Genomic DNA, 15,583 nt, shown 5'->3' on the forward strand with positions numbered 1-15,583 from the left:
AAGATGAGATTAGTTTATATTTTTTTGTATAGACCCATCTGATACACAGTTAGGCTCACTTCTCCCGCAGTAAGCAGTGGTTTTGACTGTCTTTTGTGCTGGGATTTTTGCATTCATTTGAACCTGAAGTTCAAAGTGAACTTGTGGGGTCGAAGTGTGAAACCGCATGGGAATGAAACTGAAAGGAGGCATTCACACGACCCCCCCAAGCCAAAACTGCCAGGCTGAGCACTGCTCACGAAGGCATCTGCCAGAGCTGCCCTGCTGCACGCAGACCGTGCCATGAGTACTGCTCCTGGATAAGCAGGTAACCCCCCCATAGGGAAAAACAAACAAAAGAAGAGGTTGTGGACAGTGCTCAGGTTTACAGCTTGGGCCCTGGAGTGCTCGAGCAGCAGTGTTTTCTATTAATTTAATTGGATCATAGGTTTTCAGCTCATTTCAGCAACAGATCTGTAATATTCACTCTGTGCTTGTATGTTATCTTTTCTTTATGATGGCCTTCTGCAGTTCAGAGCCGCTGCTTTAGCTATTTGCAAATCTCCTTTAAAAATGCATGTTAAATACATGTAAGGCCTGCACCTGCACTGAATAAAGGTTAGAAAATTACTATTCTAATATCTGTTTTCAAGTGATAAAAGGTTTGTAACTTTTGCTCTCTGTAGATTGATTGAATGCGGCATAGAAATACTTAGGATAGTATGTATGGCTAGTTTTTTTCTTGCATAGTGTACAAAAAGGCAATTTAATGAAAGCTTTTAAAGCTGTATTCTTCACTTTGTGTTAGCAGAGCAAGCAGTTTGTGCATTTTGTTTCTTGAGGTTTTCCTTCCTCTGTTCCTAGTAAAAAGAAATCTTTGGGAAGTAAGTGATAATGAATATCAGTTAACAGATATGAGAAGCAAGGAAATAGTTCTGGCATTTTATATATTTTGTTTTAGCATGTGAACTGAGTAAGCCAGAAAGTATGAAGGTTATGATTAAATTGCCAGAGCAGTAAATCCTGACTCCCGTGGCCTTACACTGACTGCACAAAAGCGGCATTGTTATGCTGCATGGGGAGAGCTGAGGTTCCACACAAAGGTCAGAGTGACACTGCTGGATGGGGGAATGTTGTTTTGCATTCACAGATAAACAAGGTTACCATCTCACCAACTTGACAAAGAAACCCTTGCATGTTTTATACCAAAGGGTTGTGAGTGAGGATCTTGCAGTTGTTCTCCTGTGAAGCGCTAATGCTGTTTCGTGTTTAGCAGTGACTGTTATCCCAGTATTTAACCTTCAGAGGTGATGGGAAGATTTTTGGTAGAGCTGATACAGTGTATAGTAGGGATTGTTGGTTTTGCTGTTCTGGCTTGCACTTGTAGTATGAGTCTCTTTTGAATAAAAAGTGTACAAAAAAGTAAGTGTGGGATCTACAATGAGAAAGCTTGATGTTAAAACCTCTAAGCTCTAGTACTCATATAAATATGCTTTGCATGCATTCATTAAAATAAGAAAGTAGTGCCACTTAGTAAATTCAGCTTTCTTTGAGTGTAGGAGTTGGAGAGAGGGAGAATGGTATTAAGAGGAGAATATTTTAGTCTACGCCAGCTCAGGGAGATTGCCACTAGCAGAAAATCCACAAGGGGTAGAGCTGTAATGATGCAAAGCTGCTGCTATTTTCATTTTATTATGAGTCTTGCTGATTCAGAGCATCCCAACATGAATTACTATTAATATGGTCTTCTTAGTCCCCTAAAGGCAACCATTAGCAAAAGTAGGTATTGCTGTGTGTTGTGGTGTACAGCAGCAAAACATACTTTTTGGTGGCTAGCTGGCTGAGTCTAGGCTTGTGAATACAGCTGACTCAGGGATGGTTGAAGACAGAAGCAAGGGGTGGTAAGGACAACTAAAGATGGAGTTAAACAAGGAGAGAGTTCTACATGCCCTTATCACATCATGCTGCCTTGCTATCCCACTGTACCTAGGAGAGAATCTGGTGTGGCTTTGCTGAAAAGGTCTTCTGGCTCTGGACATAGCTGTCCAAACCACTCCCCAAGGGGAAGTAGAGCCAGATGACACTTCGTAAGTGAGAAATGACTTTGTACCATCAGTCTAAAAAATTGAAGGTTTTGCTTTTTGATTTCTCTTCTTTCAACGAGACAAAAAATCCCAAGTCCTTGTAAGGTTAACCCCCAAAAATCAGGCTGAAATTGTTTCCAGATCTAGCTGTTTGTTTGCACATTCAGCCACTGCTGCGTGGACCCAAGAGAGCTTTTTCTTTACGATTTGGGCCACGTGACCTTGAAAATTAAAAATTTTGGAATCGTGTACATCTCCTTTCCTAGCCAATGTGATGACACATTAGGATGCTATTTAAAAAAAGAAAGAAACAAAGTGAGGAAAGTCTGGGTTTGTGTGAGGATCTATATGCAGACTGAAATAGCAGTCAGGAGGACCTTTCAAAGCATTCTCTCATTTGGAAACAGCACTAATCCTTAGTCTTTAGTGGTTGTTGCACCACTTTATCACATCTCGCTAGACTGAAACTCAGTCGGTTTTGAGAGGGGCTTACTAATGGGGTGAGCACACATTATTGATGCTATTGAAGTGAAACTCTATGTCACTATCACAGAATAGTGATAATAAAGGAATGAATAATAAGTAAAAATGGCAAAAGCTGCCTTTTTGTTAAACCCTAAAACAGTGAGTGGAGAAATACACATGCAAATTTGCATCTGTAGTGAATGGCACTTATGGAGGAACATAAATTTGAACTTATTTTACTGGGGTTAGCTCTGTCAAGTTTTTTCTGCTTCAGAAATGTTAAGGATTTGTGCCCGGTGTTGTCCAAGCAAATTGTAAAGTATTGGGAAAGGGAGACCCACCCCCTCCAAGGCCATAAATCAATTCTTCTGTGATGGTGTATTAAATGATAACCTTGCCATGTTTAATGTCACAGCAGAAGGAGCTGCAGAGGCACCATTCCTTCCAGCTCTATCTATGTGGGTGAATTAACCAAGTGAATATGAATCTGAACTTTCATAAACCTGATGAGAGTGATCTTGCTGCTGTCTCCTGCGATGTTACTACCCTTTTTTGAAGGTGTACTTTTCCCTCCTAGATTTATTCATTGTAGTGAGAGTAAATGGAAGCTTGTTCTTTACAAATTGAATAATGCAGTCTTATACTGAAAAAATAGTTTCTTTGCTTGTGTAAACTGCTACAACTCTCCTTCTGAGATCATTTTAAATCAAGCTTTCCCTGACTTATATGAGAACAGGATCAGGTCCTGAAGGGCTTATATTTCCTTGGGAAACATGACTTCAAAAAAGCCACTGTGAAGCTCTGAAAGAGTTAAGCAAATTCAAAGCTCTGTGAGCCAAAATTCACTTTTCAATGTGCTTGTTGTACTTAAATGTCAATCTATTTGAAAAGGAGAGTGTCCTAATTATTTAGATGGCCAAAAGAAACAGCTCCAATTCTTTATCACATAAATACACTTAAGCATGATTTAAAACAGATGAACAGAGAACTGAATTAGTGTTTTGGTTACTCAGCAGAGCCAAGTGTAGGCCTCCTTGGCACCGGCTGAGCCTGCTCTATAGCTTCAGTCCCAGAGCAGTACCAAGTTCTTTGAAGACCGTGAATAGCCCTGGCAGCCGTACAGCCATGCAGGGCTCTGCTCTTGCGCTGCCTCCTGTCACCCTCTGCTCCCTAGATCCCTCCTTGCTCCTTCCTTTACACTTACTTTCCACATGGCTCTGTGCAGAGATAAAAGTGTGTTAGCTAGCGGAGAGAGCGGTCAGTAGCTGCTGCACCTTCGCTATAGCCAGCATCAGTTTGGGATGGCAAGCTCTGAAGTTCCTTTCCAGCTAATTTGTTCATATAATTAAGTTAGCAAAATCATAGTTTTTATTAATCTAATAAAATGCATTTCATGGTTTAGACTGTCTTTAATCCTTTGACCTTTGAAGTCACTCTTTATAGTCTTCAGATTGCAGTAATTTATTTTGGTTGTTTCTGTTGGGAAAACAGTTTAACAATCTGCTTTCGTTCCAGTTTTACATTTTTTTCCCTTAAAGGTAAATGGGATTAGTAAACATCTGCTTCTTTTGAATATTTACAAACTTCACAATCAAGATTTAACAATGCCAACAACATTAGTAGTTTAAATGCTTATAAATATTCACAGACAAATACAGCATTGAGACATACTGTGCAGGTGTTTCTAATTTCTAAGAGTTTAAGAGTTAGCTATTAGAACAAGGCTTATATTTTATGCAACTCAAAATATATTTGGTGATACGCTACATGTGCTTTACACGTTCTAAGTACCTTAGTTAACCTACTCTCCCTACCTCCCAGGGCACTTTCAGGAGGAAAACATTTGCTCAATTGTATTAAATGCTACAGAGAGTTGTGCCTGTCAGTATAATTTTAACTAAAACACACTAGCTCTCTAACTCTATGTGTAATTAAATATATGGAGTTAAGCATGAAATGATGTGATTTTATATTTACCTGGCTTTTGACAGTGGTTTAGTCCAACGTTTAGAGCTGCAGGCCTGGGAAAACAGGAGTCAAGGCAGAAGTCCTCAGTCCTCTGCTTGCTTAAATGCTTTCTAGCTCCTTAAGATCGCTGGATATTACTACTGCAGTTATTTCCAATATTCGTGTGTCCCAGAGGTCAGTGTTAAACACAAGGGGATTTGCTTCTGGTTCCCTTCAAAGATTTTACGTTTAAAGTATTTTCTCTTAACTAACTCAGTGTAAAACATCTCTGTGCTGAGGCTGCCCTCAGAAGCAGCTCAGCTTTGCTGTGTATAAACCAGTACACTCACTTCATTGTTTGCACTTATTCTCAAAATCTAAATCCAGATTTAAGGTGGGAGAAATACAAAATATAGCCACCCCGAGAAGAAGCAGGAATCGATGAGTACTCAGCAGAGCTGTCATTCGGCTTCTGCTCCCCTGTCTTCACCAAGAGGTCCAGCTCCCACCAAAACAGGTGACTTTGCTCTTCTTGGCCACACTTTGGTGTTAGGAGAGACCCCCAGGCCCCTTTGCAGACATTCTTGCTCTCTATTCCCATTACTCCCTGTGCAAGTATGGCAAGGAGACACTTCACTCTGAAGCATTTTGCACTCATGTTCATACTCAGACAAGGTGCTATGTGTCGACAGGGTTACGTGCTGCAAAGAAAGAAAATTCATTAAAATGAATGCAGTTCCATGGGGCAGATCATTCTCTGTGTGTGTGGAGCAGCAAAGAAAATGTTCTCTCCCTCTCTTAATTTGCAAAGTCTTTGTAAGACTTCAGGAATGTAATCCCTTTGCATTTCACATTTATTTACACTTCCAGGGCACAACCTTATCAGTCGCAACCTTGATTTGTCTCTTTATCTTCCAAGGAGTTCTGCTCTGGTTCATCCTTTATCACTTTTTCACTGTTCTTCCAGCAGCGGCTGCATACGGTCCAAACCCTGAAACTTGCGCTTTTAGCAACCAGTTCTTTAAGTTGTACTAATAATGAAACTGTGCTTAAGAGGCAAACACTGCTCTCTCACCCCATTCAGCCATCTGGCTTTGCTGAGGGAGAATTACTCCCAGCAACCCTACCCTGTTACCAGGGTTAAGGCGCAGGATTCAGTTAGTCTTTTCCTCATGTTGTTTCAACTGGAAAAGGCTTTTCACCAATGTGCTTAAAAGCCTAAAAAGCTCCCAGTGATGGGTGGGGATGGTGGGAGTGGTGGGCATGGTATGGATGTCCCAGAGCCAGGTGGAGGGGAGAGCCCGCAGTACTGCCCCAGTGTTTTCCGAAGGAAGACAGTAAAACCCGTGTCTAGCTTTGCACCTGGACAAACAAGGTTTATCACAGCCTCCCCACCTGCCTCTGAGTGCCAAAAGTCTGTCGTTGTTTACCTGGAAGTGACCCGGGAGCGGTGGCTAGACAGCTGCTTAGAGCCCAGACTTGTTTTTATCCCATATTTGCCATTTCAGGGGTGCTCCCTTGGCAGCACTGAGACCACATGGAGCAGAGGTCACAGCACAGGGACAGGCTTTGCCCATAGGGAGAGGAAGATGAGCCCCTCCATCCTCCTATGGGAGAAAGCCAGGAGCTGGGGTGCTTATGGCACCATTCACACCACTGGGATGCATCTGGGAAGATGTAAAAGCAATCCTGATTTCCCTGCTGTACGTTGCCTGGTGCCCTTCAACTGGCTTGGTGTCCCAGACTTCTCAAAATGATTCCTTGTCCTAGGTAAAAAGGACAGTCTCTTACGCTAGTTAGATAGTTAGGCTTAGTTACATGTGCATGAGCTGTGGGTTAGTTGAGGATCATTTTGCATACCAGCCTCTGTGGGACTCTATTCACATCTCAAATGTTTTAAAAAGAAACAAAGGGCTGCATGCTCTGTGAATGGAGAAATCGGGATTTTATGCTAAAAAAAGTTAATGAAGTTGTTCATATAATAAACACACATGGCAGCAGTGTTGTGGTGCTTCTTGTTAAAATCAATATGATTTCCAAAAAAAGATGCTGTCTTGCAAGTACAAAAATTGAGCTCAGCAGCCATCTCTTCATTTCTTTATGATATTGTGTTGGGGGTAATGTGCCTGACTTGAGATGAGATAAATACAATATGAAAAGCTGATTTTGTAGACATATATGTAAGGTAAAAAAGGGTGAACAAAATATTTTGTTGCAAAACCAATGTAAAGAGAGAAAAAATATGAATAGTTAGAAAACTAACACTTCTGAAATGAAATTGTTGTGTTTTGCCTTTTCAGTTATCTACTTATCACACAAAAATAGCAACAATTTTAGCTCCCATTCTGTTTCCTCAAGACAGCCTGCCTACAGCTCTTCTAGAAAATGTGGTTACCAGCTGGTATGGCAGTTCACAGTGCAATTTCTGTTTTGCTTCCAACAATCTGGCATCTCATATCTATATCAAGTTGCAATTTACCAAGAAATATATATATATGCATTTATATATATAAAGGAGTTCTAAATCATATTAGCATTTTTGTTCTTTAAAAAAAAGAAATCCAAACAAGCCGTGGAATTGAGCCTATGTTTCAAGAGAATGACTGTGGAAGAATAAATAATGGATTCTGTTTTAACCTCAACTTAAAGATTTTAAAGTGAACATGATCAAGAAAAGAAAAATTATCCCTGTACATTTTAAAGTTAAATATTTGCATGCTTAAGCATCCCTGAAAGCTTTCACATTATTATTTGGGAATGTTCTGGTTCTTTATGAGGTTTCTGTCTTTCCCTGTCTCAGCCTGACATAATTGGCCTCTGACCCTACCCTGGAGCAGTACTGCAGAGTTCTTTATAATGTGTTTGTTTGTGGTTTGACTCCTTATTTTGAACACCTTCAGCTCAAGGTTACCCTAATAGAAACAGGGTGTCAACATTGAGAGGGGGGAGGATGGAGTCTTCCACACCCTGCCTTGCAGTACGATTTGAAATGTGGGTCTTAATGACTTCCAGGTGTACCCTGATGTTGCACATATTTGGCTGCAATCCTGCAGAGACTGGGTTTCTGCCTTAAAAAATACAGCAGAAAACAAACTTTGAAGTTTTGAAAATTAAATTGGTAAAAATAAAATAAGTCAGCTCTTCTTGCATTCCAAGAAGGGGAAATGGTTTCCACAGGCTTTTTCTATAGACTCTGTATTAGTGTTGGAAAAGTGTTAGTACCGCTAAATATTCTGATTGGAAAATAAAGGCACATATTTCTCTCAACTTGATAAATTTTGCAGCAAGAAACACAACTTGAATGAATTCCTTAGCAGCCCTACAAGCATCTTCAGATGCCCTAGAATTGTTTTTCTTGAATGCCTCACATTTTAAGAGCCTTAGGTTGCTTTCAAGGAGTCAATTAAAGTCTATAAAATTTGATTGTATAATGACTGGGGGCTCTATTCATAATATATGACCTATGAGCTGCGAAGGTATGCCTCTCACATTTTACAAGCCTGCAAAGGTTTCCTGATTGCTCATGAACCGCACCTTTCTGATGCATGAGGGGATTTTTCTCACCCCGTTGTTATAAGCCCCAAAATGAGTTGCAGGTTAGTGCTTTCCAGGGCAAGGGGGGTGGATGGCAAACAACATCTGATTTTCTTCGGACTCCGTGAGTTCCTGCACCATGGCTTTAAATGGGAGAGCTCTTGGGTATGTCTGAATTAGAAATAAGTGGTGACTTCTCAGTATGGTATTACAGTTAATAGAATACCATCTAAACGGCTTAAAAGTAACACTGACTGCACAAATGCACTGTGCACATTGAATCACAAAATCATGTGGGCTGCCAGGATGGATGTGGAGTCTCCAAGCTGGGAGCTCCTTTGCCCTTTTGGGTATCTGCATGAATTCCTTCCCCAGTACCTGTTACCTTTTCCCAGACATAAGCTGCATCAGTGATTTGCAGTCTCACATGCAATGCTGTCTTGTCCCCTTTACCTCTTCTTCTTAAGACTTATGACCACTAAGACAACATTTCCAAGAAATGTCTTGTGTATCTTCTAATCCTCCACCAGTCAGGTGGATGTTATATTCTTGTGTTTATGTCTATTTGCTGTAATCCACGTCTCCTGTTCTTGCTTGCTATCTTCAGAAAACAGCATGATGGACACAAGGGTCCAAATTAGTGTGCTTTATCTGCTTTACCCCACTGTGCAAATCTGTCTCAGCTGGCCATTTACACTGGTTCATGTCTCCAGAATAGTGCAGAAGAGCCATAGAATATTGGTATATCCAGTCTGGTTTTGTGAATACCAGAGCTGGATGCTACTGCATGCAGCTGGATGCAGCCTGACTTGGTGGAGAGGAGGACCAGAGTCCTGTCCCACCAAGCCTTGGTGCAACACAGGCAATACTAATGGGACAGGACAGGTTACACTGGTATCCTATAACTCTTTCAATGAGAAATCCACACCCAAATAATACTGCTCATTCTTTGATTGGGGTTTGGAAGCCAGGCTCCTACATTTACTTCTTGCATGTTCATTTTTGAGCTGCCAAAGTATGCCTGTCTGTCTTCTGCTATCCCACTCTCATACCGCTGGCTACGTAATCATGGATTACCAGTTTCTGTACCCATACCGATGTAAGGAAAATTAAGAATATAGACTTTAATGACAGGATAAATTAGCCTTATGTTGGCATTAACAGAAGTTAGAAGTATCTGTTTTTCTATGTTTTGATCAGATATCTCCACTGTTGGCACCCCAGCTGGTTGCAGCTTTTGTTCATGAAGAGTCACAGTCACAAGATGACATCAGAGAGAAGGGAAGAGAGTCAAATAGCTAATGATAAATGAAAAGGAAAAGTTTTTGGCAGAGGCAGAGCAGTGAGTGCTGCTGAAATGGAGGCTGGAGTACCCAACGGTTAGGGAGGGAGATAACACCAGTGGACAGCTTTACTGCTAGGTGAGGAGCACAGAGCATTCTCTTTACTTCCTCTAATTAAAAATTTGTGGCCAGCTTTTAACATCAAGTGGAACTGTCTGGGATTTTTATTCTCTTCCCATTTAGGGCAGTATCAGTCTTGCTTCTTTATACTTCTGAATGGGAAAAAAAAACAAAAGTTCTTGGTTTTGGATTGTAGTTTTTTTATTATCATAGGCCAAGAATAGGGGAAATGAAAAATCATCTTAATTAAAAAAACACTAAAGTCTCATGAAATACATTATACTTGGTTTTGAAGTGCTTTGTCAGGAACTGTCCACAGCCACTATTTTTAATTAGCTTATCTTTTAAGTTAAAAAATGGGTTATTTGCATTTTGTTTTTTTAGTGGGGAGTTGCTTGATCATTCAGTTTCACTGTGTTTTCATATTACAAGACAAGCAAGTTATGCAAAAAAATAATCCAGGCAATTTGATTAAAAATACATTGTCTCTTTTCTTCTTCTTTCTTACTTTTTTTATATAGATTGTGTGAATTTATACAGTTATCATCCTCTGAAAGAATCTCTAAGCATTTTACAGACATTGAGAGAAGACAGGAAAAAAAAAAACAACCCAGGTCCTCTAAGTAATGTGGTAATTTAAAAAATAGCTTCTATTTCAAATCATAATTAGAGGTCAAAAGGCTAGAACTGAAAAAATTCAAAAAGACTGAAATTGAAAAATTTGGAAAGACTCTCATTTTCACTTAAAGCTATATAAACTAATATTCCTTCTTAATAACAAAATCAGTGTTCCTTACTAGAGGATGGTTATTAAAATAAAAAATAATAAAAAATCTCTTCCAAAATGATAATAAAAAGGGGGTTTGATTTTCAGTAAATTGTATCCTGTAGTAATCTTCCATTCTATTTCAAGAAGTTCTCCTAAATGGTTTATTATTCAGGGATGCACCAGAAAATCTCCACTGTCTTCAGCTTGGGCTCTCTATAAGACAGAGTCAGCACCATGACAAACCAAGCTCCCCTTGAATGCACTGGCATAAAGTCACTCCAACAATGAGAAACATCCACATTTACCCTGAAAAGTGTCAGCTAACAGTGCATAACAGCTCTCCCAAGCTTTTGAAACATAGCAGGGAGCGATACCATATGCAATGGAAACAGCCAGACCCAGGGGAGTTTTCTGAGCTGGACTTTCCCCAGGACAACAGTGTCTACACCCATATGCTTAAGAAAATTTACCTTGAGACTCTTAACAACCACCAGGGATTATTAGTCGCTGTTTGTCTTGAGATGGTGGGTACTTCCAGCCATATACTGATCCTTGGTCAGATGGCTTAGCATTTTTTTCTTTTCTTTCTCATTCTATGTCATCATTTATACTAAGTAAGAAAACACTCCCAAGTTACTGCAGTATGTACTGGGTCTGACTTTACAAAAGTAAAACCATAGTGTGAAGGTAGATCAGGCATTTCTGATAGATTATTTGTTTAAACTGTGTTGGCTTTTCTTTCTTTTTCACAAAAGTGTACAATCATGCCAACAGCTTTTTGTGGATTTACAGTCTTTCTGCCACATTCCTATAATCATATTGTTGAAGTGTAAATCATAGTCCATTGTATCTGTGTGCTCCACTTACAATTAACTCAATCTGGTTAAATTAAAACCCTCACATCTGAAAAATAAGATATGTTTCTCAAAACTATGATACTTCATTTAGGAATCTACAGGTGACTGCAAACCCTGTATTCTGGTTATGTTAGCATAGTAAAAAGGAGTTAGGAATATAATGTGAATTGCAGGGTGAAAAGAAGACATTGGCAAACAAATATACAAATATGTAACAAATGTCAAATGTTATGCTGCATGACAGTAATCAAAGGCTGCATCTGCATGCCTTCCTGGTAGCAGTAGTGGAGCTGTGTGTTGTCTCAAAGGACACTTAGACAAAATTCAGTCTCCTAATTATGTGGCTTAGGTGAGAACGATTTAGGGGATAAAAAAGGGTGAATACACTTAAACAAAGTATTTTGTAGGTTTTTTTAAGTAATAAAACAAATGCTCATACAAGCTTTAGCTCCATAATTGCCTTGAGCCAACCTTCCTGTTTCTTCCTTCTTAGTGCCAAGTTGCATCATGAAGTAACAAGTCATGAACTCACCATTCATTATTATTATTGTTTTTGGAGCGACAGGGACAGAAGTTGTGGTTGTGGTAGGAGGAGAAGTACGTTATTGAAATCACTTACAGTAAAACCCCAGTTTTGAATATCATTTCACTTCCTAAACAGGAAGTGTCCTACTAAAAACAACAACAAAAGAGAATGCAAGTGGAAGACTATCTCAACCCATCATCTGAAAAAGGGCCATAGCACAAAACTGCATGTGGTTTGTACATGAGACTGCTTTTCAGCCTGAATTGTGAAGACCTATTTAAACTTCTTTTCAGCAGCTTTATAAGGAGGTCTCTTACTTAGCTATCAATGGAATATCCGCTGCATTCAGCAAGCCCTCATTTTTTCCTGCATTGGCAATAAAACCCTCCAGTCCTGAGCACATCTGATGACTTTGAACTCAATTTTCTAGCGTGAAGCTAATCAGTTCTTGCCTTTTCACCCTTCATATGTATGTTTTGTGGCCATCTTTTTCTATTCAGGATACTGGTAGTATTTTTGATAATTATATTATTGATGATTTTTCAAATGTAAGGTCAGGCCATAATTGACCAGCAGCTTTTCATGTTGTAGTGATCCAGGTTCAATTCTAACTGACTGCTGGAGAATTTTAATTTGTAACTCAGAATGGATTAAGCCTACAGGGTTAGGCAAACATCCCAAAGATTCAAATCTCATCTTGATGACTAAGAATAACCAGTTTCTGGCTCTTAGAAGGTTTTACATATCAACAAAGCTGTGCATTTGCATTAACGGCTATCACACCACAGGGGCCTGCTTGTGTTTATCTTGGGAGCTACCAGAAGCTGAACATTTAGTTTAAATTTGTTTAAATGTGACTCCTGTTGAAATCAGTGGCAAGCTGTGTGCACATATGTGAGTTAGAAGTGTGCCTAAGGACTGGATTTCCACCAGTTTTTCATATCAAAAGTTATGCCTTAGAAAAAAATCAGGTGATAGATCAGAAAATTGCGTACATAACAAAAATTCAATTAAAGCATACATTTTCTGCGTTCATCCAATGTACCTTAAGAGAAATAGTTACCATTTTGTTGGCAACTTCTGACTGTGTATAAGGGTTGCCTTCCAGTTGACATCAGTGACCCAAAAAAGTGTTCCAGTGTGGAGGATAGACAGTTTTGTCCTTCATACAACTCATAACTCAAACCTGAGAAAACGGTTGAGTGGGAATGTCTCAGTTTTTGAAACAGTCAAAATGGTTTGGGCTTTACCATCTAAGTTGCAGATTCAGTTTTCGCTGCATTTTTATGTCGGGATGACTCTCTCTTGGTTTCACCTTCATTTTCACATTTTCATTCCATGGGTGAAGAAGCTGCCAGTTACATTTGAAAAACAAATTCCCCTTAACAAGCTGAAAAGCTAAAAGATAGAGTTACCAAAATGGTAGAGCTTGCGAAAGAATTAATCTTGAGAATGCAGTAGAGTATTGGACCAGCTGCACCAAAACCAGGTCATCCCATTTACCGTCTCTAATGCTTTTGGGGTACAATTTTAACTGCCCAGGAAGATATTCTGTAAAATCACATCCCTTCCCTATATCACCACTAGTAGCTACTGTGAGTCTTTCGAAAGGATTCTTGCAAACACTCACCATGATTCTTACTGCACAATGTTTATCCTGTGTTTATTGTGCTCAGTTTCTCTTCAGTGAAAAGGAATTTCCACATCTTACCATCTGTTTACAGAAATGATCATAGGTCCTGCAAGCAAAGACGTACAAGTGAATGTGTATATTTTTCCACTATACTGTTAGTATCTGGAGGAAGTGGGAAGATATTTTGAATTTGCTGTAAATACTTGTTTTAGTTTTTCAATAAAAACATTACACTTGTGACTACCTTGATAGCTAATGCAACAGAAGTCTTCACTTGGTTTGTTTATGAGTCTTTTAATTTCTCCTGTTCACTCTTTTGAAATATTGAAAGCTGGTTGTCCCAAAGATAAATAAGAAATGTTGGGGTGTGAAAATACTTTAACTTAGCCATTCCTGCACCAAAATTTCTCTGAATGAGAAGCAATTCCCTTATGTTGAATGAAAGTATTGTTACTGTAAGTACAAAAGCTTTTTTGGCCCACTTTTTTCTCCAGACCTTGAAGTAAACACCTATTTGAAAACCCTGCTCCAGACACACCAGTCTGAGAGTTTGGCCTGTTTTCTTCTTTCACTTTAACTTTCATGTATTTCTTACCTCACTACTCGCACCTTTAACTCAGGCATTGATATTGTTTATTGTTTTGCCCTAACAAACTGAGGAATCAGCTCCCTCTGTGGAGTTAGCAGCTTTGATCTGGTGCATCCACAGTCCCCTTTTGTCTGGTTTGGGCTCTGCCTTTACTTGCTTTGGTTGTTTTGGTTTGGTTTGGTTTATTTTTTTTAACCATAAAATATTGAGACAAAATGACTGAATTGAGGCAGGGTTCTTTAAGAGCAAAACTTGATAAAATGTCTGCATTACGGGAAAACACTTAAAGGACCTGACGACATATTAATCACAATGGGAAGAGCCGGAGAGCTGCTTCTCCTCTTTTACGGAGCTTTGCTCTCTAATAGCATTTAGAAGTTTGTTTTACCCTGTCTTGGCGAGAAGAAAAGGCAGCTTTAACAATTCTGTCTCCTTCAGCAGTGCATTTGAATTTTTGTTGCCTCCCTTCAGCGTGCTGGTCAGAGGTCATGGAGAGCAGGATTAGTTGACCTGTGTTGACAGAGCGGGTGATGGATGAGCAGAGTACAATGCACAGCCTGTTTGTACCGAAGCGGCAGCAATGCATAGGCAGACTTACACCTGCGCTGAGCCGGAGAGAGAACATCTCCCATCACACTGGTTTGCTAAACCACAACTGGCTTTGTATAAAGATTTGCACACTGAATTTCCCTCCCATAGTCCTGTGCTTGTTCCAGGGGATGAGTAAGAGACTAGCCATTTGCTTTTTATTAACAAGCTTAATGCAATAAGGTCAGATGGTTCAAATTCTGAGTAATTGCAGTAGGTTGCACTAAACAATGCTAAACCTATATTAAGGCACACATCTTGTGTGAAAAATTGGACTTCACACCCACCAAAACTTCCACCCTTGATTATGTCTCTCCTGCTTGTAATAAATTGCTTATTACTGGTGACACTTTTTTCAGGGGTAGCAGAGTTAGTCCTGCAGATCCACTTCTGTGACAGATGAGGTAAACAGGGCATCCTGCAGTCTCTTTTCAACTTCAAAAAGTCAGTCTAATGCTTAAAATGGACCCAGAGGCATGGAGTCAAGCTTTGTGGAGACCTGTGTTACAGAGACCCTATGTGACCACTAATCCTTCTCCAGTTTAAACTTCAAGTGGATAGGCACTGGCTGAGCTGTCAGGCAAGATGGGCTGTTGGAAGGGAACCAACACACACTCAGTTTCTCTTTCTCCTCCTCATTAGCGGTGAATATCATCCATGATAGCCAGGAGCGTGGAATCTGTGACACAGATATTGTGGAGTATCCGCATCCTCTGTGTGGTGCAGCCAGGTTATTCACCGAGTCAAAGGGTGGTTTGCGATTGAGCCAGTAGAAGCATCCGGTGTAGATCTGTGAGTTTATGAAGGTCTACTGGCCACAAACCACTGTGTTGGGGCTTCATGGAGATTGCAGCCTTGATTATAGCCCATTAGTGAGAGTCATAACCCTGAAAGATATGTGAGGCTGGGATAGAGTCAGACCTGGCAGTGCTCAATGCACCGAGCTAGCTGGGCTGATCTCAGTGGTTATAAGGCAGGCATTTGATACCGATGACACAAAAATTAGTTTAGGAATCAATATCCCAATTAAAATTAAACAACCTAAGGAATTAAAACAGCTAAATTCACATTACTGTGAGCTGTAAGATTTGCCAGGGTTCCCTAAACAGAAGTAACAGGGTTTGTTTCTTTACTTTTAATAGCATTACTTGTACCCTGTATCCATCAATTTTACTGAGACAGCCATTCCAGATGTAGTCAAGTGTACTC

General features: G+C 39.8%; 1 protein-coding gene across 3 annotated transcripts in view; it reads left to right on the forward strand.

Moving 5' to 3' along the window:
- WWOX (WW domain containing oxidoreductase) overlaps positions 1-15,583 on the forward strand; it is a 524,801-nt gene that overhangs the window by 464,931 nt on the left and 44,287 nt on the right. The window lies entirely within an intron of this gene.

This window comes from Pezoporus occidentalis, unplaced genomic scaffold, assembly GCF_034315485.1.
Source record: "Pezoporus occidentalis ecotype Australia unplaced genomic scaffold, CSIRO_AGI_Poc_V1 ctg20, whole genome shotgun sequence".
NCBI classification, from domain to species: Eukaryota; Metazoa; Chordata; class Aves; order Psittaciformes; family Psittacidae; genus Pezoporus; species Pezoporus occidentalis.